This window comes from Ambystoma mexicanum, chromosome 2q (genome assembly GCF_040938575.1).
Source record: "Ambystoma mexicanum isolate Mex_15411 chromosome 2q, UKY_AmexF1_1, whole genome shotgun sequence".
Taxonomy (NCBI): domain Eukaryota; kingdom Metazoa; phylum Chordata; class Amphibia; order Caudata; family Ambystomatidae; genus Ambystoma; species Ambystoma mexicanum.
In genome coordinates, this window is record NC_090924.1 from 1,121,989,619 (window position 1) to 1,121,997,257 (window position 7,639).

Genomic DNA, 7,639 nt, shown 5'->3' on the forward strand with positions numbered 1-7,639 from the left:
CTTGGCTATTCCGCAACTTTCTTTCAACAGAGTTCAGTTTCTTATCGGTTCTCCCTTCGACTCACTGGCTGTGATGAACCGCTTGGCTTTTCTTATTTCTGGAGTCAAGGATGGCACCACGGCAGCAAGCTTCTCTCCCTTCCTTGATTATCTGTGTAGGAGGGCTCTGTGTGCTGTTTACATCTGCTCCAACACACGCTGGCTATTGTTTGTGGTCTTAGAATTCCTTTCATGGAGGCTTTGTTGATCCTGTCATTGAAAGTATCTTTTTTGGTTTCGAGTATCTCCTTCTTACATTTTTGGGATATTAGAGCCAGTTTTTCCTTATTATCATTTGGTGGGTTGGTCTTCCAAAGGGTTTCTGCTCGTCTTTTCTCATGGCGTAAGGCTTTGAGGTTGGGGGTGAACCAGGAGTTGAGGTGTGTTTGAGGCTTCTCTTTGGACATTTTTTAGGGTGCAATTTTATCAATGGCTATTTTGATATTAATATTGTATAGTTCAACAAGCGTGGTAGGGTTTGAACTAGAGAGTGTGAGGTTGGAAAAGGGTTGGAGTAGTGGTAGTAGACTAACCACGGTTATATTATGTTTGTTTCTGGTCAGAGTGCGGGGGGCTACGGGGTTCATTGTGGCTTGGGACTTGACAGGTAAGGTGAATGGGATTATGTGATGGTCAGTCTAAGCAAAGTGCTCATTAGTGATAATTTTAGTATCACAATTAAGGTCAGCAAGCCAGTCTAGTATCCTTCCTTTATTGTGGTTAGGGAGGTTAATACGGTGTGTGAAACCTAGTTCTGTGATGGTATTAGCCAAGGTAAGGGCATTGTTGTCATTGATGTCATTGAGACCTAGATTGAAATCTCCTAGTATTATGATCTGCAAATTAAGTCTGGTGTTAGAAGACAGTAGGGAGGTAATATCTTCCTCAAATGACGAGATGGGACCAGGAGGCAGATATGTGAGGTGTAATGTAATGGTATGTGATGGTGAAAGTGGCAGTTTGATTGTGAGGAGTTCTCCAGAGGGGAAGGATAGATGTGGGCATGCTCTTAGTCCCACTGTAGTTCTGGCAATAAAGGCCAGGCCTCCACCTCTGGAGGTTTCTCTGTCTAGCCTTATTATGGTGTAGTTGTTGGCAGGTAGTGCTAATGACAAGGAAGGGCCTGATGCAGCATGTAACCTAGTTTCCATAATGGCAAGGGCATCTAATTGGTTAGCGACAATAAGATTTGCAATGACAAGAGTGTGGGCTGTACCACTGCAATTGTGTCTTGCATGCCAAGACACGTTGGTGAGCCATACCTGATGACATTTCCTATGTCCGCTACGGGCACCCACTCATCGCCAAAGGCCTCGGAGGAGGAGGTTGCAGGCCGATCAAGGTGTGGCTCTACAAGGCCCTCAAGGTCTGCCACCACAACCCCACAAAGGTGCACACAATCGTTGCTAACGCGCATGGACTGCTGTGCAACGCCTGCAGCCAGCAAGGTCAAGCCAATGCCAATGGCAGCTTCCACCAGGAGCAGGGCAGACCAAGCTGTACCCACACCTGCAGCTGTATGATATGATAGTTTGATATGATAGTTTATTTATATAGCGCCTATAAACAATGTGCTTCAAAGCGCTTCAAGGCAAGGGAGAGAACAATTACATTCTTACTGGACATGAACAGTAAGGATGTGAAATTAACTATCATACTCGGCCCGATGACATTTCAGATAGTGCAAGAGCTAAGACATAGATAAGGAAGGGAGGGGGTGTTGTGATCCAGTGGAGGAACTCCCACTGCAATACTGTTCGTTCTCAGAAACTGGAGTTATGAACAGTAGACCGAAGATAGAATAACCCTTTCCTCCAAGATCGCAGCTTGCAGGACTAAAAACACCTGACAGGCCACGTGTTTGGGTGAAAAGTCAGGGGCAGCAACAGAGCTAAGGAGAAAACACAAAGATTACACATACCATAAGTAAAGGTTTCAATCAAGGTCTCCCAGCTGCACCACCCTAAGCAACCCCACTCTTATCTGCAGTGGTTGTGAAAAGAACGGGGAACCTACTGAATTCCAGACGTGAAGAAAGCAACAGATGGGTAAGTGTCCAACAGTTCCCAGAAGAGCAAATGTCAAAAAATAGCTAACGAGGCACGAGGGCGCAACTATCTAACCAGTTCTAATCCCAGGTGTCACAGCAGAGCGTCCCAGAAAGAACCCACAATCCTCAAAGAAGTGTCATCAGGAGAATCCCAGAATCCACAGCAAAGCGTCCATGTAGTGTCCCAAATATTAAGGATGAGTTGAAAACCAGGAAACAATAGAAAGCAGTGATCAAGTGTTCATTCAGCAGAGCGTCCAGCGGTCACTTTGTGGGGAGATAAACAGTGCAAGTAAAGAACAAAAGTTTGTGAAGTGTTTTCTATTTGAAAAGCACAAGCAGTACTGGAAAATGGAAATCTTTTAGTCAAAACCACGGCCGCAACAATTTGCATACGGCGGCGAGCAGGACCGGAGATTCAAATGCTGCGGCTTCATTCACACGCAATAGAGGTGAGCCAGGGTGCAGGGCAGTGCTCGGCTGACAGGAGAGGTACGAGAGGACAAAATCCGATTCAGGAACAAGTGGAAGAAAATTCGGGTGAAATTTCCGGAGTTCAAGTAACCAGGAAGGCAACTGGGGGAGGGAGACCGGGGGTCGGGAAACAATGAAGGGCAATCCTAGGAGACGTAAACAATGTGGAAAACAGTATTCAAGTACCAGGAAATCAGAGTACAGAAGTGTGACTTAACAACAGGAAAGAGCATTTGTTAAGGAGCACTCGAGCAGTGTCCTAGAGACGCATATAATGATGCAGAGGGAAGCAGACGTTGCCTGCGCATCATATGACCGCTCATTTTCCAGGAATGCAGGGAAACATAGTTTTTTCTGTATTGGTGCTGTACAAGGCGCCAGGGCAATTTCCATGTCTTCATATGGGCTAAGCGTAAGGTAGGCAAGATGGCACGGGGCATGACAGGGGGAGAATGGGAAGGAAATGGAAACAGACAGGTGACTATCGTACTAGGCCTGACAACATTTCTGGTAGAGACGGAGAAAACAAAAGGTGAGGGAGTGGGGTGCAGAAAGGGAGGGGTGGAACAAAACAAGTGATTATCGTACTAGGCCTGACAACATTTCAGATAGTGCTGGAGGGGGGGAAACAACTAAAGGGAGGGGGAAGGAGACAGACGAGGTTGCTATCATACTAGGTTCAGGGACAATTCTGATAGAGTAAGTGCATAGAAGAAAGTAAGGGGAGGAGATAGGAAAACAGAGAAAGGGAGAGGAGGAGAGAACAGAGAGTAAGCAGTCACAAAGAGTGGAGAAGCAAGAGGGGAGAGCAAATACAATATCCGTGGACACAGAGCCAACACCTGCTGCTAAATCCACTGAGGAGCCACAGGGGGGCCCGAGCCCAGAGTCTACACCTGGCCAAGTCCTACACTCCCCAGGAAGCCCTCCACTCCACCAGCACAAAGCAACACAAGAGCCAGATGCAGAAACTCCATCCTATGGCTCACACACATACAGCCTTGGTCCAGTGCAGAGCTCCCCCTCCCCCACCATCTAGTCTGTCTCGCAGTGTGGTGCTTCAAAGGCTGGACGACATGGAGCGCAGAATGCGTGAGATGGAGGCCATTGGGCACTCTCACTCCGCCCACCTGCAGGCCTTCAGGGAGAGTATCCGGGGCCAAATGGTGCAGAACAGGGCCGAGATGAGTGCCAAAACCTCTGCCCTAACACTCAATGCACAACGTGTCAGGGAGATGACAGAGGGTGTCTCTAGCAGAAACCATCCGAAGGGCAATGAGTTGCAGCGGCAGCAGAGCCTGGTGACTGGCTGCTTCCCGTCCACCTCCAAAACACAAACAGAGGGGTCACAGCAGGGTATGCCGGAATGACAATCCCAGTGCCTTCTTTGCGCAAAATTACCAAGGGCAGGCAGGGCGGAGAGGCCCTGATTTTGAATGACTCCAGGAAACTGGCCACCATGAGTGGCCATGCTGGGGAGCTGGTGGTGGGAGGGGGGGATTGTGTGCTGTGGAGTTGGTGGTGGGAAGGGGGATAGTGTGCTGGAGAGTTGGTGGTGGGAGAGGCGATAGTGTGCTGGAGAGTTGGTGGTGGGAGGGGGGGTCGTTGGGGCACCATAAAAACTGTAAATATTCTACAATGCAAGGACATTCATGATTGTGTCTTAGTCGTGTTTACTGATTGGGTAAAGTCACACAGTGGTGCATGGCTTGTGCCATGTGAAAGTGTCAAAAGACATGTTCTATCAGTCCCTGGTGTGCCAGTCTCCCATCCCTCATGTTATCTCTGACAATTCACGCAATGCGTGCATTTGCCTCAGTCACAGGCACTGCATCCTCATTCTCTGGGGGGGGGCATGTCCACACCAGGGACATGTTGTAGCCATTCTTTTCAGGTGTTTATGGATCACGCACAGGGGTCATTAGCCAGGGCAGCCGTGGGCATCCGGATTCACCTGCATGAGTGGAGGAACAGGCATTAGTCATGGAGTGGGGGTGGACTTACACCACATCAGGTCAATGGACTACTTGTGCATGCAGATGGTCCTTCATTTCAAGGCATGTGTCTATACAATGTCGGTGCATGCAGTGTCACTGGTGCCATGCATTGTTTGTACTTCACATGCACACTCTTCCCTTGTAGCATCTGTTACATACGGTGTCTGTCGGTGACATGTGCTACGGACATGGTGGCTGTCATGTGGCTTTGTCTTTACACTGTGCATGTGGCATGATGGGTTCCCCATGGACCGTCTCTGGGCGTCTGAAGGCTATGGGTGAGAATTGTGGGCTGGCTGCACATGGCTCCATGGCACTGGCCGAGATGTGGTTCTGTGTGGCAATGTGGGCATTTCTCTGCATTGCTTTGGTGGGTGCATGTTGCATTGTGGAACCTGTAGTCATGTTGGTGTAATTGATTGATGTTGTATGTGTACTATTGCTTCTCTGTGCAGGTAGGTCCGGGATGTGCATACTCCCTGGTCTGTACTGTAAAGTTTCTGTGGGGGGTGGTAATGTACAGATTTCACTTTGCTTGTCATGCCATCCTTTCTGTGGTCATTCGCACCACCCCCCTTTGGGAATGGATCCCGCAGCACATGTGTGCAAGCTTTTTTACTAACCCACTATCCAGTTCTGTTGTCATATGTGCCTCTCTATGTATCCTGGCAGTGTGCTGTTCCGTATGACCATGGCATCATGGGTTGAACCGGGGTAGCGGGAACAGCAGTGGGCGATGATGAGGTTGGGGTCACCTCCACATTCAGGGAGTGGTAGTGCATGTGGTTTCAGTACACTGCTTTGTGGGCCACCAGAAAAACAAGGGTACAGTCCAGTGCAGCTATCATATTTGGCATTTGGGCAACGTCATGGAACTGTGCCTTCATGGCATTGACTTGTGATGGGGTGGTTGGCAGTAACATGTGGCATTGCACTTGCTGCAGGAGGGCTTCAAGCACCTGAGCAAGCACACCACAAAATGTGGGCTTTGCCATGACATGCATCATGGCCACAGAGTGCTGGAAGATATCAGTTCCAAGGAATTGTAGGACAGACACTAGTTTCAGCAGTGGGGGCACAGTTGTCCTGGTGTTGATACTGCTCCCTATGTCAGCCTGTTTTGTGTTAAGCATCTCTGTTATTTTCACTCTGTTGAGGCGGTACACAGTGACCACTGATGGTCGGTGAGGGTCCGAGGTGAGAGCCTGGGGATTGGGGCACACATTACTTGGGCTCTCCTCCTCCTCCTGCACCCCTGTGCCCTGTACTGGTTTCCAGCCTCTCTACCTCCAAGCATAGCATGTGCAGCTGCCTGCTCCAGCTCACAGTGGCTAGTGGCAGCATGGTATTGAAAATGTGTTTGGGGTAGGGGTGTTGTAAAGACTGGAGGGGGGTTATCTGTACTCCTTCTCTCTATATGGCAGAGTCAAAAGACAGAGCACCCGAGCCAAGATTCTCTAATTGGTAAAACGTGGTACGCAATCAAGACTTAGCTCTCATGAGATGATGGGGGCTGATTCTTAAGTACAGTGTGGTCCCCAAGCACCCACAAAGGAATGTCCACAAACTATGTTAGTGAAAACACAGTCTTTATATAAATATGTTTCATGTTATATACACAATCCCAATAACACACTTTGTACTCTGGCAATACTATAAAGGCAAATATATACAGGTCTATGTGGTACTACTCTTAACTATCGATTCCTTTGAAATGCACCCGCGGCTAACGGCCCAAATAACATACAAAACTGATTTTAAGATGAATCAACGATAGACCACAGAAAGAAAGCAAGTTAAATCAAGCAATGGCAGAATACTGGGTCGCTACTACCCGAAACAGTTCTGTGTGGGGATCCCCCCACCTGGACAACCTGTACATAAAGCGTATTGACAAGCCCAGTCCAGATATGCTTAATATAGTCTTGGTTCCTTCTAAAGGTTCTAAAAACCCAATGTGCCTGGTTTCGTAGAGTTCTTCAATGAGTCATCAACTGGCCCTTCTTGAGTGAACTCCCTTTAAGGCAGGAGCCACGGGTCGTCAAGATTCCTGTGAAGAAAAGGTGTACATGGTCATTGAGGCAGCAGCTTCGGTTCTTGTGGTGCTCACTGACGATCGGTCGAAAACGTCCTGTAAGATAGGCATGCGGTGCAGCTCAACGACAATAGTTTGTTGCTGCAAAGAGTCAATCAAGAACTTCGGTCCAGCAAGGGTGTCGGGTCGTCAGTGTCTGGCTGTCTGATCTTTGTCGGCGTCTCTGAGGTCTTTGGGTGGCGGGAAACCCACTGGCAGATTCTCCTCGGTCCTCGACGACCTTGACTTTCTCCTTGACTTTCTCCGGCAGGACAAAAGTGATCGACGGTGATGAGCAAGGGAGTCCTTGGAAGAAATGTCTTAGGCAAAGGAGCACTGCAGCTCCGATCGGCGACGGCGGTCGTCGGCGGTGATGGACTTCAATGTCTGGGTGCTTCACTTTGGATTCCGTTGCGGTCCCCTTCTCCGGTCAGCAGCCTATTGAGGGTCTGACTTCCAGGGAGCTTTGGCAAAGATCAGCTGGTGCAGGATGGACCCTCGTAGCTTGGGAAGAGGTCTCCTAGCCAGGTCCTCTCTTGGATCAGTTCTTGAAGACACAGAAGCTTTCAGTTGGTGAAGGAATTCAGCGACAAATCTTCTCATCTGGCTGGGCTTCAAGGCTAAGCATCAGTTTCGACTTCAGCTTCTGAACGATTTCCATCAGTGAGAGGTACCCAGATATACTGTTGGTCTCCCATTCACGCTGCTGGGTCACACTCAGGCAACCAATCATTCAGAAGGGCTTTCAGGCAGGCAGGCAGCCAATGAGGCTCACAATGCATTCAGGCCATTCTTCTCCATCCAGACACTAACAACACGGAATGTGGATTAGGACAAGCACCCAGCCATTCAGCACTCCATACTGCATGCATACCAGTTTCAGGAAGGGCTGTCTCAGTCATTGTGCCACTCACCAGATACTAGATGATATTAACATGAAATGCATATTCGTCATACACTCCATTCAGCGAGTCCACACACCATGGGCGTACCCACAACAGACAG